This window comes from Hyperolius riggenbachi, chromosome 4 (genome assembly GCF_040937935.1).
Source record: "Hyperolius riggenbachi isolate aHypRig1 chromosome 4, aHypRig1.pri, whole genome shotgun sequence".
Lineage (NCBI taxonomy): Eukaryota > Metazoa > Chordata > Amphibia > Anura > Hyperoliidae > Hyperolius > Hyperolius riggenbachi.
In genome coordinates, this window is record NC_090649.1 from 373,088,806 (window position 1) to 373,110,728 (window position 21,923).

At 40.7% G+C, this 21,923-nt stretch overlaps 1 protein-coding gene across 7 annotated transcripts in view; it reads left to right on the plus strand.

Moving 5' to 3' along the window:
* Nucleotides 1-21,923, plus strand: part of ADGRG6 (adhesion G protein-coupled receptor G6) — a 236,862-nt gene that overhangs the window by 74,888 nt on the left and 140,051 nt on the right. The gene's annotated exons all lie outside the window — the stretch shown is intronic.

Here is a 21,923-nt window from a genome sequence, read left to right on the forward strand (position 1 = left end):
CAAAGTAGCCACCTTTTGCGTTGATTACTGCTTTGCACACTCTTGGCATTCTCTTGATGAGCTTCAAGAGGTAGTCACCTGAAATGGTTTTCACTTCACAGGTGTGCCCTGTCAGATTTAATAAGTGGGATTTCTTGCCTTATAAATGGGGTTGGGACCATCAGATGCGTTGTGGAGAAGTCAGATGGCTACACAGCTGACAGTCCTACTGAATAGGCTGTTAGAATTTGTATTCTGGCAAGAAAAAAGCAGCTAAGTAAAGAAAAACAAGTGGCCATCATTACTTTAAGAAATGAAGGTCAGTCAGACCGAAAAATTTAGAAAAATTTGAAAGTGTCCCCAAGTGCAGTCTCACAAACCATGAAACGCTACAAAGAAACTGGCTCACATGAGGACCTCCCCAGGGAAGGAAGACCAAGAGTCACCTCTGCTGCGGAGGATAAGTTCATCCGAGTCACCAGCCTCAGAAATTGCAGGTTAACAGCAGCTCAGATTAGAGACCAGGTCAATGCCACACAGAGTTCTAGCAGCAGACAAATCTCTAGAACAACTGTTAAAGAGACTCTGTAACAAACTTTTTAGCCTTAGTTCTTCTATCCTATAAGTTCCTTTGCCTGTTCTAATGTGCTCTGGCTTACTGCAGCTTTTCCTAATTGCACAGTGGCTGTGTTATCTCTGTTATATGATCTAATCTGTTTCCTTCTGTCGGCACAGTCGGGCTAAAGCTGGAATGTGTGGAATGTGCAGGGCTGCTTGTGATTGGTAGAAGCTATACACACCCCCTCCAGGCCCCCTGCAGGCTCTGTATGACTCACACACTCTGCTTATGTGAGCCTATCAGAAGCTGGTTAGTTTGTTTGTAAACACTGCCTAAAACTGCTAATTACAAGCCAGGTTTGCAGCAGAGATTGGCAGAAAAAGCACAGAGGGGCCCAGGAGAACATAATGAATAGAATGGTATGCTTTTTGCTGTAAAAATGTTAGCGTACAGATTCTCTTTAAGAGGACACTGTGTGAATCGGGCCTTCATGGTAGAATATCTGCTAGGAAACCACTGCTAAGGACAGGCAACAAGCAGAAGAGACTTGTTTGGGCTAAAGAACACAAGGAATGGACATTAGACCAGTAGAAATCTGTGCTTTGGTCTGATGAGTCCAAATTTGAGATTTTTGGTTCCAACCACCGTGTCTTTGTGCGACACAGAAAAGGTGAATGGATGGTCTCTACATGCATGATTCCCGCCGTGAAGCATGGAGGAGGAGTGATACTGTGGGGATGCTTTGCTGGTGACACTGTTGGGGATTTATTCAAAATTGAAAGCATACTGAACCAGCATGGCTACCACAGCATCTTCCAGCGGCATGCTATTCAATCTGGTTTGCCTTTAGTTGGACCATCATTTATTTTTCAACAGGACAATGACCCCAACACACACCTCCAGGCTGTGTAAGGGCTATTTGACCAGGAAGGAGAGTGATGGTGTGCTGTGCCAGATGACCTGGCCTCCACAGTCACCAGACCTGAACCGAATCGAGATGGTTTGGGGTGAGCTGGACCGCAGAGTGAAGGCAAAAGGGCCAACAAGTGCTAAGCATCTCTGGGAACTCCTTCAAGACTGTTGGAAGACCATTTCAGGTGATTACCTCTTGAAGCTCATCAAGAGAATGCCAAGAGTGTGCAAAGCAGCAATCAAAGCAAAAGGTGGCTACTTTGAAGAACTTGGAATATGACATATTTTCAGTGGTTTCACACTTTGTGGTTATGTACTATACTTCTACATGTGTTAATTCATAGTTTGGATGCCTTCAGTGTGAAACTACAGTGTTCATAGTCATGGAAATAAACACACACACACACACACACACACACACACACACACACACACACACACACACACACACACACACACACACACACACACTGATTAAAGAGAAATGAGTACTGTGCCATGGCACACAAAAATTTCTGATTTCATATAGCCATTGGTTTTGTACACAGAACTTAGGGTCATGTGACATTTTTTTAAGTATAGAGCTGCCAACATAGTACTACCAGGGCCGGATTTCTGGGCAGGCCCCCCGAGGCCGGGGACTAGGGCGGAGACTTCTTTGCTACTTCAAGGGGCGGGTGGGGAGGTGCGCACAGCACACTATTCTCTATCCCAGCAGTACAGCCTCGTGCACATCGATCAGGCCTGTCTGTCAAGAGCTGCAGCTGAAAGCAAAGAGAGCACTCTCCTGCTCTTTATGCTCCTTATTAGCTGCAGCTTGCCAGCTTCTGCTTACAGGCTGTCCAGGTTCTCTCGCTCTCCCCTGCCGTTATATGACACTGTGACCTGGCAGGGGAGACGTGATCTGCAGCGGCCCCGCCCCCGCCCCTCTGCACGGACACAAACAGGGCAGCACGAGGGACTGAGCCAGCCAGGAGGAGGGAAAGCTGCCTGTGCTCCATCCAGCATTTGAAATAGCAAGAAGTGTGCAGGGATGTGAACTTGCACAGTGGTGTGCAAAGGTACCATGCTGGGGCATATTTTTTTCATCATGCAAAATATATGAAGTGTGCTGCAAGTAATGTGTGTATCTCACGTCTTACACAAAGGTAAACTGGAGATATTATTGCGGATGCTACAGTGACAGAGGCAGTGAGGCAGGAAAAGGGATGATTAAGATGAGTTTCTGTGGATGGTTGGTGGCAGCTCGTTTATCTAATGTTAGCTTGTGTTAAAACACTTTTCTGCTACCAAGCAGAAAAGCGTTCAGCGTAGGTGCCCGGCAATTCGTCATGGGGTTGTGCTTTGAACCCCTGTCTCCCATCTTGCACTCCCCCTCTGTACTTTCCACTTTTCTCACTAGTTTTACTTTCTAGTTGTGGTCTAATGTCATACCATATTTTTAAAGTGGTTCTGTGGTGGTCTGGAAAAACAAAAAGCGTCACTTACCTGGGGCTTCTAACAGCGCCCTGCAGATATCCTGTCCTGCGCTGTCACTGACGAATCCTCTGTTTCCCACCGCAGGTCACCGTCTAATGCGGGTATTTGTCTAACAAGACGAATGTCAAAGCGGCTGTGCAGCAGTGGCCATGCGCGTCCTTGTTCCCGCTTGCGCCTCCAGGAGCTTACTACGCAGGCACCAGATTCTTCAGAGTTGCTACCCCAGCCAACCCTTCTTCCCCCTCCGCGTCTTGAGCCGTATTTCCGGCCCCCGAGGTTGAAAATATCACCTCTTTTATAATCTTCCACATCTCTCATAAATTTCTTATCTTTAGATGATCTAATCTTTTCTTGCTCTTTTTCCACTTCCCGCTTCAGTTTTTCATTAAGTTCACTGAAGCCATCCATTCTCTTACATTCATTTAATTTTAGAGCACTTATCTCCAACTCTTTTTCAATATCTATGATTTGTATTTTCTCCTCTTTCACAAAGATTTTCATAATTCTCAGACCGTGTGCCTTACATTCAGACTCCCAGTCTGGTAACATGCGGAAGGTTTGAAGATGTTCCGCTGGAATAACCCTCTCCCTAATACCTCTTGGGATTATCTGTTTATCCACATATCTATCCATGCTAATTATCTCCAATCTTTTTCTTACCACTTTCATTGCTACTCGTTGGTGCTGTCTAAACAACCGCACCAAGAGCAGTTTGTCCTCACTGGCAAATTCCTCTTCCACACCTTCAAATGCATCGCTCATCTCCTGATCAACCTCAAACACAGGTACATATGCCATCGCTAACAATTGTGTAATCAACAATAAGGTTATACTTCACAGGAATATCGAACCGTATATAATTCACCTAAGCTGAACACCCCACACTACGGGATATCAACCTGTGTATCTACAATATGTATGTAGTGCTCGTCTCACCTTTCTATAGATATATCAAACAATTTGGTAAACCAAAGGGAGCTCATAGCAAAAGAATATAAATTTATTAATACACAAAGCAATGAATAGCAATGAATGCAGAACTGTCAACAATATAAAAACACCCTCCCTAAAACCAAACCAGATCAATGGGGTAAATAGCATGTGTCCCTAATAGGAGTGCACTTCCTATATACTGGAGATTCAAGCATGCATAATATCTTCAGGCCCAATTGAACTGTAAAGTGATGGTGTGCAGCTGATCAGCCTCATAAGTGTGGAAGATCTTCAGATTCCCCCCGTGTGCAGATAAGCACGCCTCTGTGTTAAACACTTACGCAGCCATTACTGACACAGGCAGTGTCAAACCTCCCCAGCGTCAGAGGAAATTCGGCTACACTCGCCGCACCCCGCAACCTACGGAGGAGAGAGCTGCCACACCACGAGTCCCATCTGGGAAGTGAGGAATTGAATGGCAGCCGGGGCCCCGAGGCTGCACACGTGAGTGGACCAACACTACTGCATATAGCTGGCTTGAATTTCCTCTGACGCTGGGGAGGTTTGACACTGCCTGTGTCAGTAATGGCTGCGTAAGTGTTTAACACAGAGGCGTGCTTATCTGCACACGGGGGGAATCTGAAGATCTTCCACACTTATGAGGCTGATCAGCTGCACACCATCACTTTACAGTTCAATTGGGCCTGAAGATATTATGCATGCTTAAATCTCCAGTATATAGGAAGTGCACTCCTATTAGGGACACATGCTATTTACCCCATTGATCTGGTTTGGTTTTAGGGAGGGTGTTTTTATATTGTTGACAGTTTTGCATTCATTGCTATTCATTGCTTTGTGTATTAATAAATTTATATTCTTTTGCTATGAGCTCCCTTTGGTTTACCAAATTGTTTGATATATCTATAGAAAGGTGAGACGAGCACTACATACATATTGTAGATACACAGGTTGATATCCCGTAGTGTGGGGTGTTCAGCTTAGGTGAATTATATACGGTTCGATATTCCTGTGAAGTATAACCTTATTGTTCATTACACAATTGTTAGCGATGGCATATGTACCTGTGTTTGAGGTTGATCAGGAGATGAGCGATGCATTTGAAGGTGTGGAAGAGGAATTTGCCAGTGAGGACAAACTGCTCTTGGTGCGGTTGTTTAGACAGCACCAACGAGTAGCAATGAAAGTGGTAAGAAAAAGATTGGAGATAATTAGCATGGATAGATATGTGGATAAACAGATAATCCCAAGAGGTATTAGGGAGAGGGTTATTCCAGCGGAACATCTTCAAACCCTCCGCATGTTACCAGACTGGGAGTCTGAATGTAAGGCACACGGTCTGAGAATTATGAAAATCTTTGTGAAAGAGGAGAAAATACAAATCATAGATATTGAAAAAGAGTTGGAGATAAGTGCTCTAAAATTAAATGAATGTAAGAAAATGGATGGCTTCAGTGAACTTAATGAAAAACTGAAGCGGGAAGTGGAAAAAGAGCAAGAAAAGATTAGATCATCTAAAGATAAGAAATTTATGAGAGATGTGGAAGATTATAAAAGAGGTGATATTTTCAACCTCGGGGGCCGGAAATACGGCTCAAGACGCGGAGGGGGAAGAAGGGTTGGCTGGGGTAGCAACTCTGAAGAATCTGGTGCTGATTCCTCTGGGGGTGAAAACAACCCCAAAAAACAGAGTATCCTAAAAAAGAATAGAAATAGAAAAGGAAGAGGTGGTAGAAGGAGAAATAACACCAAATCTAACGATAATGAGGATTTTTTAGGCGAAGAAGAAGGAGAGGGAAACGAGGAAGAGGGAAGAGGCATGTTGACAAGGGCGAGGGATCGGACGATGATGTAGTTTTAGGGGGGTGCCCAGAAACCCTTGATGTAATTAATTTAACTGATGAAAGTTTTTCGGATACACAATTAACTTTGTTGAAATATGGATTAAGTTTTTGCCCAATTAGTGGCGGTAATGAATTTGAAATTTTTAAAGATATCCAGCTATTTTTGAGACGTGTGCTTTTGAGATGGATGTACTCCCCTGATGCCCCCGGCGCGTCCGTGGTGTCCATGACTCCCCAATCCCCTATCGATGTAGACGATATAGATCTTGAACAGCTCTTTATTGAGGCAGATGATGGCCCTCAGGACCGTTGCTCTAGATTTACAAAATTACGCCCTAAATCTTCATTTATGCCCCCTTTGGGTTCAAATAGGTATGTATCCATGTTTATGGATCTAGTCGCTGAAGACCTAAAGAATATTGATTGGCGAAAAAAAGGTAGAGATAATTTATCTAAAGATGAGAGGCTGGCCTTAACTCAATTACAAGAAAATCCTAACATCATAATAAAGAAAAGTGATAAGGGGGGAAATGTAGTCATAATGACTCGAATCAAATATGAAGCTGAGGTCAGGAGACTTCTCAGTGATCAATCCACTTATGAGAGGGTGAGAGTCAACCCATTTAAGGATTTGATAGAGAGAATTAATTTAAAATTACAGTGGGCCTTTTTAGATGGAATATTGGCTGAAAGGGAATTAAAGTACCTAATGGTGACAGAGTATACTATTCCAACTTTTTACATTTTGCCGAAGACTCATAAAAATTTGCAGGCTCCCCCGGGACGTCCTATCGTCTCAGGGAATAATAGCCCTCTAGAAAGGATCTCAAAATATGTAGATTTGAAGCTTAAACACATTGTAAGCAATTTACCCTCTTTTGTTATGGACACCAGGGATGTGCTGGCAGGCATCAAGGGGGTACATGTCGAAAAGGACTGGCTACTCGTCGGGTTGGACGTGGAATCGCTTTTTACCTCCATACCCAATGATAAAGGCCTAGAAGCTCTCGAACATTATTTGGGGGTGTATTACACTGACTATGATGGACAGGGTGAGTTTATCCTTGACCTCATGAAGATAATTTTGAATAACAATTTTTTTGAATTCAATGGAAACATTTATAGACAGAAAAGGGGCGTGACCATGGGGGCGGCGTGCTCCCCTGCCTACGCGTGTCTCCACCTTGGATTTTGGGAGCAGGAGGTGGTGCGGGCCACTCGTGGGTATGGGGAGCACGTCGCACTCTGGATACGTTATGTGGACGATATTTTTGTCCTATGGAAAGGTACAGAGGCAGATTTGAAGTCATTTGTTCTTGAGCTGAATATGAACAATAGGAATATTTTTTTGACATTCACTTATAGTCTGCAGGAAATTTCGTTTTTGGACTTACTGATAGGAAAAATGGGCACCTCCCTAACAACCAGAACCGATAGGAAGGAAACCTCGGGCAATACCCTCTTGTCTGCATATAGCGCACATCTACCTGCACAAAAATGGGCTGTTCCCACGGGCCAGTTCTTAAGGCTGCGGCGAAATTGCGCTGATATCAATGTGTTTAAAAAAGAAGCAGGGGATTTGATGACTAGATTAAAGGCAAGGGGGTACCCGAACAAAATTGTGAAAACGGCATACCACAATGCACTAAAAAGGGAAAGAAGGACCCTCCTTGGTCCAAAATTTAACCCAGAGGGGATGGAGCCTGCCTCAACCAAATCAAAAACTGACGCAGGAGTGTCTAGAATAGTGATGACCTATGGGGCTCATTTTAAAGAAGTTAGGGATATTCTTAATAGACATTGGCATTTGTTGGGGAGGGACCCGATAATAGCAAAGGCTGTGGGAGGGTACCCCCATATAGCCGCCAGAAGGAGTACAAATTTGGGTGACATTCTGGTCAGCAGTGAATTTGGTTGGGACAGGCGCAAAAAAGATATACAAAAAAAGAAAAAGGGAATGTATACTTGTGCAGGTTGTGATATGTGTAGGTTCATTAAAAAAGACACTATGTATTACAATTGGGACCGATCTGAATCGTTTCATGTCAACGACAGAATTGATTGCAATACTGAAAGGGTTGTCTATCAGATCCGCTGCCCATGCGATCGTATATACATTGGCAAAACATACAGAGCCCTCAATGTACGCTTAAGAGAACATGTGGCAAATATAAGGAACCCTAATGTTGATAAAAAGAAATTGAACCCAATGGTGCTACATTTCAAATCTGATCACGATGCAAACCCAAAAGGTCTGATGGCCATGGGAATATATAAACTGAACATTAGCCCCAGACGGGGCGACTTTGATTGTGAACTCAGAAAGAAGGAGTCGGAGTTAATCTATAGATGTGGGAGTCTGATGCCAACTGGTTTAAATAAAGATCTGAACATTAAGGTGTTCCTATGAATAGGAGCATTGTGTTGCTACACCTGATCTGCCTTTTGCATGGTTTGTATATGGCATACGCTGAACTGTCGTTTTTAAATCTTATGCAAATTTGGGAAGCCCAAGATGGGCATAAAAGCAAAGCGTCTTACCCTGACGTCACACGTCTGATGAAATCCTGATTGGATGAAACGCGTCACGTGCTACGTGGTGGTGACGCTCCTCGGCCGGTAGGCGTGGCTTCCCCCCGTGCCTCCGCAACCTTCCTCCAAACAGCTGCAGCATCCAAGGTCCAGGGTCGGGTCGCATACGGCTACACTCGCCGCACCCCGCAACCTACGGAGGAGAGAGCTGCCACACCACGAGTCCCGTCTGGGAAGTGAGGAATTGAATGGCAGCCGGGGCCCCGAGGCTGCACACGTGAGTGGACCAACACTACTGCATATAGCTGGCTTGAATTTCCTCTGACGCTGGGGAGGTTTGACACTGCCTGTGTCAGTAATGGCTGCGTAAGTGTTTAACACAGAGGCGTGCTTATCTGCACACGGGGGGAATCTGAAGATCTTCCACACTTATGAGGCTGATCAGCTGCACACCATCACTTTACAGTTCAATTGGGCCTGAAGATATTATGCATGCTTGAATCTCCAGTATATAGGAAGTGCACTCCTATTAGGGACACATGCTATTTACCCCATTGATCTGGTTTGGTTTTAGGGAGGGTGTTTTTATATTGTTGACAGTTCTGCATTCATTGCTATTCATTGCTTTGTGTATTAATAAATTTATATTCTTTTGCTATGAGCTCCCTTTGGTTTACCAAATTGTTTGATATATCTATAGAAAGGTGAGACGAGCACTACATACATATTGTAGATACACAGGTTGATATCCCGTAGTGTGGGGTGTTCAGCTGAGCTTACAATCTAATCTGTCATAGTCTTATGTCCTATCATATTATTATTATGTATTTCTGTAGCACTAACATCTTCTGCAGCACTTTACAGAGTACACAGTCATTTCACTAAATGTACATACATCAAGTGATTCTGATTCAATCGATAAAGCAATAAAATGTATTAAGCGATCAACTTGAGTGTGGTTGATCGAAAGTCAATTGACTAGTGGCCCGCACACTACAAGCGATATTCTATGTGATTCACCTTCACTAGTCGATCTGACCTATGTTGTACCTCCATGTTCTAAATGCAAAAATTGATTCAGAGTCGAGCGAATGATAGGTGAACAGTAGCTGATCCCTGTGCAATCAACCAATATTTTGCACATCCTGTTCGATTGACTCTTTAGATTCTATAAAATGATGGAATCAAATGGTTGATTGTTTAGCAAATAGCTAAATGTATGGCTACCTTAAATGTCCTTAGTCAATTTAATCACCCTAATCTCTTGATCTGTAACCCTAACTTGATACTTAATGTTATCCATTTTCCCATATCCCACTCTCAAATTCATAGCCTCACCCTAATTTTCCCAAGTTCCTAGCCTTTAATTTCCACTTACCGCCTTTTTGTTACTTTTACCTTACATTGACTCCGCTTTATCCCTAACCTCTCCACTTTTCCTTGTTTGTTAAACCTTTTCTAACCCCACTGTTGTCGGGGAAGAGGGGGGGGGGGGGGGCGGCTGGTGTTAGTGGGCCTTGGGCGGTAAAAAGTACAAATCCGGCCCTGAGTACTACCTACTTATCAGAATACAGTTCAGTTTCCAAGTTGGTGGTAATCAGTTAAGGAAGGGTAAGGAGTCTTTTTTTTTTTTATCTTCCTTTCAGGAGCATATGGGAGTTCTTGTTGAAAGTGTGGCGTAAGTCCAAATTGCAGGCTCATGGACATATAAATACAAAGTGTAGTCTTTTATCACTATTAAAAAAATTCAGGGGACAGTTATTCACCTTAAGGCCTCTTTAACAGTGGGACGTTAAAGTCGCACATTATAAAAAATAACGCAGACTAACGCACAGCAATACAAAATCTTTGCGACATTCACAGTGCACACGTTGCGTTGTGTGTAATGTGTAGCAATATTTAAAAAGTGCTGCATGCTGTGCGTTTAGCAATACATTTGCTACGTTATGTGTGTTGCACATGCTCAGTAATGTTTTTCGTTTTTTTTTAATGTAACGCATGTGCCGTTTTTGTTCCATCACTATGTGACGAAAACGCACCAAGAGACACAACGCAGTGAAAAATAAGGCCTCTGTGAAAGAGGCCTAAAGGATAACTGTACTACAATTATAAATGCAGCTATCCTTCTACCTCTGAAGTTTTGTCTAAATCTTAAAGCACACCTAAAGCACACAAACACTTTTGAATCACAACTTTAGGGTGCCAGGGTACTTGTGAATCTCTCCTGGATGCTTGTTGTCCTTAGGGTCCATCCTATTCTCCATTCTGTTAGCGGTTTAGTTCAGTGTCCCAGAAGTTTACCAGGGTGTGAACAAGGGCATCTGAACTGGGCATGCCCAATAATGGCTGTATTTACACTTGCCTTTCTCCAGCCCCATGAGGCCTATGGGCTCCCTCGCTGTCCTCTCCGACCACTCGCTTCACGTTATCCCCCCTCTTCGGTAATCTAGCCAGTCGCTGCATGCCCCTGCCGCACTCCCATGGTCAGGAGTGTTCTGCGCCTGCACAATACTACTGCGTAGAATGCTCCTGGCTGCAGAAGCACAACACGAATTAGATTTAGTATACTCCAGCCTTTGGAAGCCAATGTGTCCCTTGCTGCAGCTCAGCTCCAAGCCGGTAAGAAGTACTGCACTTGCAGATGAGCAGTTGGCGCCGACCTGACCGGGTCGATTGCTGATATGGAGGGGACCCCGGGAGTCCAGCTTGAAGTGGAGCTGCGGCGAGGGACACCTAAGCTTTCGGGGGCTGGAGGAAACCTCAGGTAAGTAAATCTGATTTTTATTTTTTTTTATAGTATCAGAAATATCCTTTAAATCTGAGTTTTTTTTTTTCAAAAATATGTTTACAATGAAATACTCTTGGCTCCTACCAAGTTAAAAAGTACTTAACCTAAATTACCTAATTTAGGACAATTTGTTTTAAGTTAACTTTTTTTTTTCACTTGTTAGAAGCTAAAGAGGTATTCTAAGATAAAAAGAAAAAAAAATCTCCCACAGAAAACTCAGGAAAAAGTAAATTGAATTACTGCTATTCGTATGAAGTAACTTGTGTAAAATAGAACACTGAAGAATGTTATTTGTTTGCTGCCCCACTGTAATCAACCAACCCAACCACACAGCCAACCAACCATCTACACTAATTTTAGGCAAAATACTGTTAAAGTTTAATATTATTCTTTTGTTTTAAGCAATTTGTTCTTGCTAAATAATTAATCGTTCAAGTATTTCCCGCCATGTTTATTGCAAAGAAAATACAAGATAAGGATGCTGAGGGCTAAACATATAAAAAGGAACACATTGTGGAACTACCATGACTGCAACATAAAAATATCATATTACAACTGGTGATGACAACACCATTTCTCTTTCTTGATCAGCTCATCCTCTGACTACATGGAGAGCAGTAATGATGAGAAAATGAAAAATGACAGCTTGCTGTGGACACACTACTTATCTAGACTTTTCAATAGGGCTCGCTTTGTTCTTTACTTTCAGAAACAGTGACCAGTGGATTAATTTGCAAAATGATATAATGTACCCATTCATAGCTTTGCTATTTTCTCTCAGTTGTCCAAGAAACATTGGATCATCTGATACAGACAATGTAATGGGAAGGACACTGAAATTAAATTTTACTTGGCATCCATTGTTTATTTGGCAGAAATTCCATGATGTACTGCTAAGTGATGCACATTCTGTAATTTTGGGTGGTTTCCTGCTGAATTGCTAAGAAGTAATTTCAGCACAATTCATGTTGTCATTCTGTTGTATTTTTTCAAGCTATAAATGAACGTCTCTAGTGTGGCTGTAGTTTTATGTCCCTCTGCAAAAGTGTGGGTTTCTAAGGCACAAATGTAAATGATCACACTCTGAAAACGCTGAACACTCTGAAAAATAATATAATTTATATAACTTACCATATATAACAATCTCTTTAATAATTAGAAAGCAAAGTTTGCAATTGTTAGATAAGTTACAAATTGCAATTGGGAAAATAGGTCTAGAATCCCATTTTCTGTGGCCAGCCTAGCTTATACAGTTAAAAGAATTGTATACAGCTTCCCCCCCTATACTATATTTTAAGTTGTCTTCATTAATTTTGGTGTCACTCAGAGGTTAAACTTGGTGCTATGGGAAGAAAGATTTAAGCATTAACCTTCAGAAAATATCCTGACTTTTGCTTTTCCCATTCTATAAAACTGTGTTACTGGTAATGTAACCCTTGCTTGTCCTACGAGAAAAATATACATATGTTGAAAAATACATTTTAAAAAATTGTGTGTCTATTTTGTAAAACTTTGTGCTTTTCTACCTTTGTTAACTTTTTGAATTTGAAAGCTTCTATATTTTTCCCTTAAAGAGGAGCTGTTAGGTATAGGGTCTCAGTGAAAAAAAAACCACATATATCAGTAGCTAAATATTGGCTGTACTTACATTACATATGCATTTCACTGTCCACGTTTGGATTTCACATAATTTTTATATAGTATTTGCAGAGATTGATGCTCCTGACAGCTCATGGCAGGTTCCATGTTTGTCTGTCTTGTATGAAGCCAATTGTGATGTAATATCCTCCCTTACCCTGCTTCCTGATGATTCGACTCACAAAAAAGATACGGATCAAAGATCCAAATCATTCATGATCCGGACAACACTACTGTGCAATGAATAATAATTAGCCATGTGGCTAGGAACAATACCAGACTCATGCAGTATACTCTAACGGAACATGTGCCCAGTGAACAGCACATTGATTTTTCAGTGCTGTGAGCTGGGCTGCAAGATACAAGCTGCTGTAACATGAGCCTGTAACTTCTCACTGTGAAAGCAGCCTTAAGGCGGGATAGGGAAATGAAGGGGAGAACCAAGGGAGTGCAGTAGGGAGAAGAAGCAGCCCCAACATGCTTTGCAGTATCTGTTATGCGGCCTGCCGGCCTCCTTAGGAGCTTGGGAATAAAGAGGCTTGCTATTCAGCAAAAATGAAAGTAAGAGAGATTTTTAACTTCAGTATTGCCTTTTTGGCTTCCTTCTAAACCGTTTAACACAGGAGAATAGAGGTTTAAATTAGCTTTTGCAGCCTGACAGTTACTCTTTAACATTCCAAAGGTGATGTCTAATTTAACATGAAGTATCCCAACATCAGAGATTGGGGCTAAAAATGCAAGGAAAAGGGCAGGAGGAAAACATTTTCCATGCACATGATTTCTCAGGACAATCATAAAAAAAACCCATCTACCACTAACTAATATTAATTCTTACTCTATTATCAAATTAATGTACTGAATTATTTATCTAGTAGTTACAATTTTTGAAAATGATCTGTGTCGAGCCAAACCTTTCACACATTTGCTAATAGACCCTATCCAAGAGATCTATTTAGAATCGGTACATAACAGCTGCTAAAATAAAGGAATCATCAAGCCACTTCTTTAAAAAAAAAACAAAAAAAAAAAACTTCCATGGATCCAGATACAATGAGTAGCTACAGACCTGTCTCCAACCTCCCCTTCTTAGGTAATGTTATTGAAAGGGCTGTCTACCTGCAACTAGAGGCCAGGCTCTCAGCAAACAACATCATGGACCTCTACAATCTGGCTTTAAAAAAACACCACAGCTGTGAAACAGCCCTCATCCAAGTCTGTCATGATCTGCTCATGGCAAGGGACAAAGAGCAATGCTCCATCCTAATCCTGTTGGATCTCTCAGCAGCTTTTGATACAGTTGACCATGAAATCTTGCTTAACAGACTGCATGAGTACTGTGGCATCAGTGGCTCAGTCCTCCAGTGGTTCAAATGATTCTTGACTGACAGAACACAGAGAGTATCCCTAGGACCTTTCATGTCCAACCCTGCATCTCTAAAATTTGAAGTGCCACAAGGATCAATCCTATCCCCTTTGCTATTTGCAATCTACATGCTGCCACTTGGTATTATTATCCAACAACATGGCCTGACGTACCACTGCCGATGACATGCAGCTATACCTGTCCTTCAAACCTGGTGGAACAGACCCTACTCAAAATATAAATCTTGCTTAGCTGAGCTACAGGCATTGATGAATGACAACTGGTTGTTGAAACTGAATGCTGACAAAACTGAGGTCCTTGTTTTCCAAAGCCAGCGCTTGGCATCAAAACAGCTCTATCCTATATCAACACCAATCAGGATTGGGAATTCAGGCATGAATAGCTCTGACCTCAATGGGGAATGGAGCTTCAGAAACCAAATCTGCGCTGTAGACAAATCTTCCTACTTTAATCTGAAGAACATTGCAAATATTAAATATCTCATTCCCCCAGAGGATCTCCCAGTCCTAGTTCACACCTTAATTACATCACGGCTGGACTACTGCAATGCCCTCTATGCAGGCCTCCGAAACAAGGACCTTTACCACCTGCAATTAGTGCAGAACGCTGCTGTCAGATTGCTATCAAACCAGCCTTGCCACTGTCACATTACACTGATTCTTTGCTCACTGCACTGGTTACCTGTAAAACGACGAATACTCTTCAAGATTGGACTGTTGACATTCAAATCTCTACACAATTGGCCCTTGATACATGAAGGAATTGCTGAAACTGCACCACACCTCGTACAACCTCAGATCAGCAGGATCCAGAAACTTGGTCACTCCCAGAGTGCACCCCAAAACCTTTGGAGACAGAGCTTTCTGTCATGCTGCCCCTACCCTTTGGAACTCTTTACTGCACCCAGTAAAGACAGACCCTTCCCTGGAGTTATTCAAACCCAGACTGAAAAGCCACTTGTTTAGCCTGGTATTTCTGGACTAGAGTTCTTCCTCTGTACCACAAATAACCAATCAACCAATTATTGGTCTGAGCGATGCTTATGCGCTTTGAGTCCTACTGGTGAAAAGCACTTTACAAATGTTATTTGTTGTTGTTGCTAGCAGTTGTTACAGTTAGCTAGTTGTGTCAATCAGTAGATGTTGGGCCTGATCCAATTCACTTTTTTTTCCCAAGATTTCTCCTAGGTCATATTTTAAGATCTTATCAATAAAATAACCCTTTAGCCACCAGGAAGCAAGAAAATACTCAGCATAATTTTGACTTGTATTGTAGTACTTTCAATCGCAGAGTGTTAAAAAGTTAATCTAAACATAAGATAAAAAGTGATCTCCTAGGAGAAAACTTAGGAGTAAAGGTGAATTTGATCAGGCCCTTTAAAAATGTCCTTACATTCAAAGGACCACCATCATGAAAATTTTGTAAAATGTTGTATGTTTTTTAAATTTTGCTGACACAAATGGAGAGAAAATGCTCTTGCAAGCTTACAATCCAGGGCTGTAGAATCGGTACAAAAACCATCCGACTCAGACTCCTCAGTTTCTGATTCCACCGACTCCACGGCTCAAATTCATCTAATTTGCACATAACTATCTAATTGGTTGAAAGTGTGTAACATAAAAGGCATTTAATTAATGCTAAAGATTAGGAATTTTAAAGTTATATTAAGATGGCATCTGCTATTGGGAACAAAAAGCTCCTGGTGATGAAGCTGCAACTCTACCCTGTCAGCTAATTTTAAGTCTAAATTAATATGTTATCGTGATGAAAACATTAATGAAGATTTTCACACTGAATGTGTGCCAAACACGTAGCGTCTTCATTCAGCTATGATAGACAAACAGATCAATGAACTGAAAATTGTTCCAGGAAGTTAAATAGTCCCTCTTGTACTGAAATGGTTGTCAGTTTATTGGAGGGCTTGAATGTCTGATGGTTATCTAAGATGGTTGTCTATGGTATGTGTGCCATTCGGCTTCAGCCACCCTGACCACCCACCTGCCTGAGACTCTCAGTCTTATTACTATAACCTGTTTTTAGAAGAGAAGAAAAGCAGCAAACAGCAGGTTGGTACAGCTCCTTTTTTTTACTGCTAATAAATCTGCCTTACTTATCTATGTCACACAGCATGCACAACCTGGTGCTGCGATACCTTATGTAAGAGTCATAACTGGAATGCAACCACTAGTTCACTGCTGCCCAGTTTTGGAGCAGTTTTCTGCAATTCTATATATTTTAAGGTGCTGAACACATCCTTTACCTTTCTATGAGATAAGAAGGGTTAGTTTGAGTGTGATAGGTTATGGACGGCGCTAGTAGTACATTGGTAACATTACCGATATTCTACTAATAGTAATGTAAATACCGGTTGCCCAAATTTCCTCATGACTTTTTGTGTATGTGAAATGAACTGCTTGTCTTAAAAGCATCACAATTATGTTTAACTGCATCCTGTACTGGTCAGCTAAATCCTACAGCATCCAAAAAGCTAAGAAATTAATTTCAGCTGCTGTTTAATGTACTATTATTGCATAGATGTCTTGAAGAAGTGGAATGCAAGAAAATTCCTTTGAACATAGAGCGTGAAATAATTAGCTGTTACCCGGCTTTTAATAAATTATTTTAAGATGGTGTTTTATAAATGATAGTACCATGACTGACTGCATGCATCACTAATAACTCATGATCATTACTGTCAGCAGTGCCATTTTTTTATGTGTTAAATGACACAAAATACAGTACAGAGGACAATTACATAGCTATTTAGTTATTACATAATAGTTGTCTAACAGGTTGTACTGTCAGCTAGCAAGAGAGTAATGAAATCTGAGAGAAGAATGCCATGTTTATTTTTATTTATTTAAATAAGATTTTATACTCTTTAGGTTAATGCAGTAAATTGCATAGGACTGTAAAAATGTGAATGCATTCTTCAAAGGAGTTAGATGGGATAGTATTGATTACAATTACTGTTGAAATAATTAAAAAAAAAATGCTGCAGAACAACATTTCTTTTAAAATAGTGCAAATAATTGTTCTCAGTACGCCTAAAAAAGCTGCAGACTGCCCATATTCAATACACGTTTTCTCCTGAGTTTTCTCCTAGGTAATATTTTCACACGTTGGGTTCTATTAACTAAGCATTATTACATTCAGTAATGCAGAAAACAGAAGTAAACAACTGTTTTTATCACAGGCTATAACAGGCTGAAATGACTCGTTACTAAAAGGTTGGTCTCAGAATGATTTGCTTCTCATAGACCACCCATTCTATATTTTTATACCTATATCCCTTGGGTTCAGATTTAGGCATCTAATGCTTGTTGCCTTATTCTGGCTGTCAGTATTGCTGTGCTGTTTTTCCATTCCACTGAAGTTCACATAACTCTTGAATATAAATATCCATGTACATTTTTTAGCCTAACGAGTTGTTCTTTTTTGTATTATTTATGGTATTCTAGTTATGAGACGAATGTCTGTCTTCTGTGCTTCTTTATGAAGTAATGCAGTGGTAATCATTTTCTTTGCAATAATAGTCACGTAACCTACTAAATAATTGTTATGCATTGCATAATGCTTCAATCCTGTTTGCTGTGTATGAAGGCTTAGTTTTTACCAAAAAAGGTGATCTGTGAATGCAATGATAGCATAAAAATGAACCTTTCAGTTCCAGTCATCTAACAAAGTACATATGTGGTTATCCATTTAGATAGTTGTTAAATTCATTCATACATATATTTTTTTTAAGTACGTCATTTACAATGTTTTCACCATCTGCTGACCTTTAAAGCTTACTAGTTGCCTATGATGCGATTCTTTTATTTGGCAATAACAGTGCAGAGTGCCACAAAATGGCCCAGCTATTGCACTCTCACATTTGCACACTACTTTACATTTTCTGTTCTATGAGTAGGAAAATGTTTGATATGATTGCATTTGCATTCACATTTAGCTTCAGCTAGTTGTATTTATAGCGGTCATTAAACTGATTTAAATGTGTTTTCTCATTTCAAAGAAGTACTATTATGTACATACAATGGTTCAGACAGAGTCAGCTTATATAGAATTAGATGGTATCCTCCTAAAATCAAGATACAGCTTGATTTCATAGAAGTAGAAATAGGAGTACTAGGAGATACACGCCTTCTATCGAATGCCGCTATTGTGCTGCTCTATATAAACTATAAACTGTGCAAGATATGAAATCGATTTAGGATTGCCAAAATACAAGTGGATTTTGATGTCTTATGCTATCTACACATGCATATTGGTTTTTGTATACATTTTATCTTGATTTAGGAGCCAGAAGGAGGCTCTATCTACAGGAACATTGCAGGAGCGATCCCTGTGATCTGTCCAATTATCTGTGCGAGATCTCGCAGTGTGTATGGTGGCGTGGATGAGGTGTGAGATTGCTCGCAGGATATTTTGCTAGACAGCTAAGGGTGTTTTTTCTAATGTTTGCTAGAGACATCTTTGACCATCTTTTACTGTGAATTTTTTTCATTTAATTGATTTTAGTCTAATAAATCGAATAATTTCTCTTTGCATAGTGCGCAGGAGTCCATGTATTTATATGATTTCATAGAAGGTCTGGAGAAGAGAAAAATAAAATCTCTATTTAGTTAAATTAGTTAAAGCCCCTTTTGTCAGTACACTTATTGGCACTTTTGTGTGTTTTATTTACATAAACCTTTTTTTTAAATACACCTGGGACCAAATGTATGACCTTATCTTATATATGACCTGATCCTAGTTATATCAGAGAGATGTTTGTATAGGTTGGTCCTTTTCTTACTATATCTAGGCCTGATTGTACTTAATGGCTACCCCTCTACATGTATTTTGTACAAAGGGGGCTATATAACTATACATTATAATTGTTGTGGATTATTGTATTGATGACATCTTCCACTGCACTTTACATAGTGCACATAGTCCTGTTACTCTCTGTCCTTCAGAGGAGCTCACAATCTATCCCCTACCGTAGTCAGTCATTGTCCCATGTTGTAGTCTAAAGCCAATGTTATTGGTGTGAACCAGTTAACCTATCTGTATGTTTTTGGGATGTGGGAAGGAACCAGAGTACCCAGAAGAAACTAATGAAAATGCAGGGAGAATATACAATCTCCATGCAGATAGAATTCATATTGCTTTTGTATGTCAATTTAATTTTGGGCACTATTTTCAATTGTACAGCACCATGGAGGATGTTGGTGCCGCATAAACTAATAATAATTTAATACATTTCTTTGGGCACTGTGCAACAGACCACTCCCAACACAGTATCCACAAAGTTTTATTTATATATATATATATATATATATATATATATATACACGCACGCATATAGATTATACACATACACACAAGTATTTACTTATTCGCTTTGCCAGCTTTCTTTACACTTGACTTCCAAATAGATTTTTTATCTTCATTGGAAGTTGGCTGCAGAAACACATGATCCCATGATGCCAAGATACTTACCTTAAGGGCAATAGTGTTTCAGCTTTTAAGTACAATGTTTCCAAGCCAGCAAAAAGTTTGATCTTACGACAACATTGCTAGGAGCTGTTTTTTCCATGGATTAGATGAATAAGCAAGAGCAGCAAAGAAAATATTTCTCTTGATAATTAAGTCTAAATTGTTAGCCTGTGTATTTGTTGGATAATTAATAATTAATCAAATTGTGCCAAGATAAAATTCATTCATTCTTAATGAAAATCTTTAATCTGATTGAAGGGGGATTTTCTGAAAGCTCGTTAACACAGGTGCTTTAGCACCTTGTTAATTCCCTGAATACTAGACCCAGCAAAGTGTTAAATATTCAATACAGATCATATATATTTATAAAGTTTTGTAACATTTGCATTCATTAGCTGCTAAAAATAACATTTCTACTTATAAGTTACTTTTTTACTGTTTCACTTTTATTCTATCAATGTATATTTTAATACTTTTTCCAATTAGTGAAATGTACAGCAGAACAGAGTCCATAGCCATCCTCATTTGAATGTAATGGATCATCCAGAAAGTACCAGCCATTTGCATTTATCTGCCAAGCAAGGTTTTCTTAGTTTGTTATTTAACTTGCATCTGTGAGGTTAAAGGGAACTAAGCACTTTTCCCTTTAATTTCTCCTGGTTTCTAATAGCTATAGGAGCTGATATGTTCCCCCTTCCCTTCTAGCTGTCATTATTTACAGAAATCACAGATGCTATTTTCACACCTTCCCTCTGGATAAACTCTTTGAAGCAGCTGTTCTAATTACAGATCCTTCTCTGTTGTTGAAAGATATTGTTTACTTCTTGCTAATGTGTGCAATAAAACAATTAAACCAGTCCTTAGCTGCCTGAAACCTCTGCAGTTGGGCAGGCCAGCTGAAGTAGGCTAATAAAACCTCTGCTAACTTTTAAATGTAAAAAGAAAAGGTAAAATGGATGTTTTTTTAATAATGAGACATATTGTTGGCATGCATTTTTAATGTGCTATTGAGGTGCTAAAAATGGTCCTCCGTTCACTTTAATCTCTTTTCTCCCAGCACCCTTTGTCACATGACTGTACAATGCCAGTAACTTATCAGCATAAAGGACAACCATCGATAAAAAAAGTGTTTTTTTTTATTAAATACTCTGTATTAAGGTTCACATTACCACTATTGTTAGGGACACTTTGTTTATTCTCACAGTTCTTTATCTCTGCTTTAAAGCCATCCTTTGCCCCTAACACAGCTCACAAATACTTCACTGTGTTCTCCTCACAGAATACAGGAGAGTCTGAGGAGAAAAGCTAATCAAAGGAGGTAACAGGTAGCTAGATGTGCTGTATTATAGCCGTAATATAACTAGCAGTCAGGGAGATATGTATACACCACTCCTGACTGACTGCTTGTGATGTACACGTCTGCATGTAACAAAGCTCCGGTTGCTCAGTACTGTCCATGCTGGGGAGGTGAGGAAACCTTGAGGGCCCGTTTCCACTAGCCACTGTGCGCGACTGCGTTTCTGGTTCTGCGGGTACGCAGGCAAATCCCAGAGGCTGTGCAATGCATGGCTATGGGATTCGCTGCCTCCCGCATGAAAACTGATGGCAGTGTCGGCTGAATCGCTAGGGCAAGCGATTTGGCTGGGAGTGCCATTATTTCCTATGACAGAGTTTCCCCGCCCGATTTGCCTGCGGGGACACTTTCCCTAGATTCGGCCCAGTTTCTGCGCTAGTGGAAACGGGCCCTGATAAAGATATACCGATAATGCCTTTCTAAACATTCAGAGAAATGAAGACTATAAACACACTTTACTGTAAACCTAACCCCTTATTACCATCTGAATAAGATTCTTTCAGCTAGGTGATTACTAGACTATACACCGAGGAGTTGATAGCAACCACCCTGTGCAGGAACATGGGGCAGCCTGCAGAGCAAATATTTTTTGTATCTGGATGCATCTTGATGATTTTACAGCAGAGCCAGAGCTTTGTGAGGAAATAAATTGATCCTAGTACTTGTAGTAATGTGTGCCCTAGCATACAGCATTTATACACTGCCATCACTATGACGGCAGACTCTGTGAGCTGGTCAGGAGCCGCTTTCATTGACTCCTGACCCTGTCATCAATGTAAGCCAATAGGATTGGCTCACAGTGATCACGGAGTCAGGAGCCAATTAAATCTGCTCCTGACCGGCTCACAGAGCTCTGCCATCATACGGATTGCAGGGTGAGTGAGCTGTGGCGGAGGCAGAGTGGCACAATCGGCTGGAGCAGCGGCAATGTTGAAATCTACATCTTGTCAGAAATAAACAGTCACAAACAGGATGTAGAGTTCAACTGGCACGATCCGAAAATGGTTACTATGACAGTG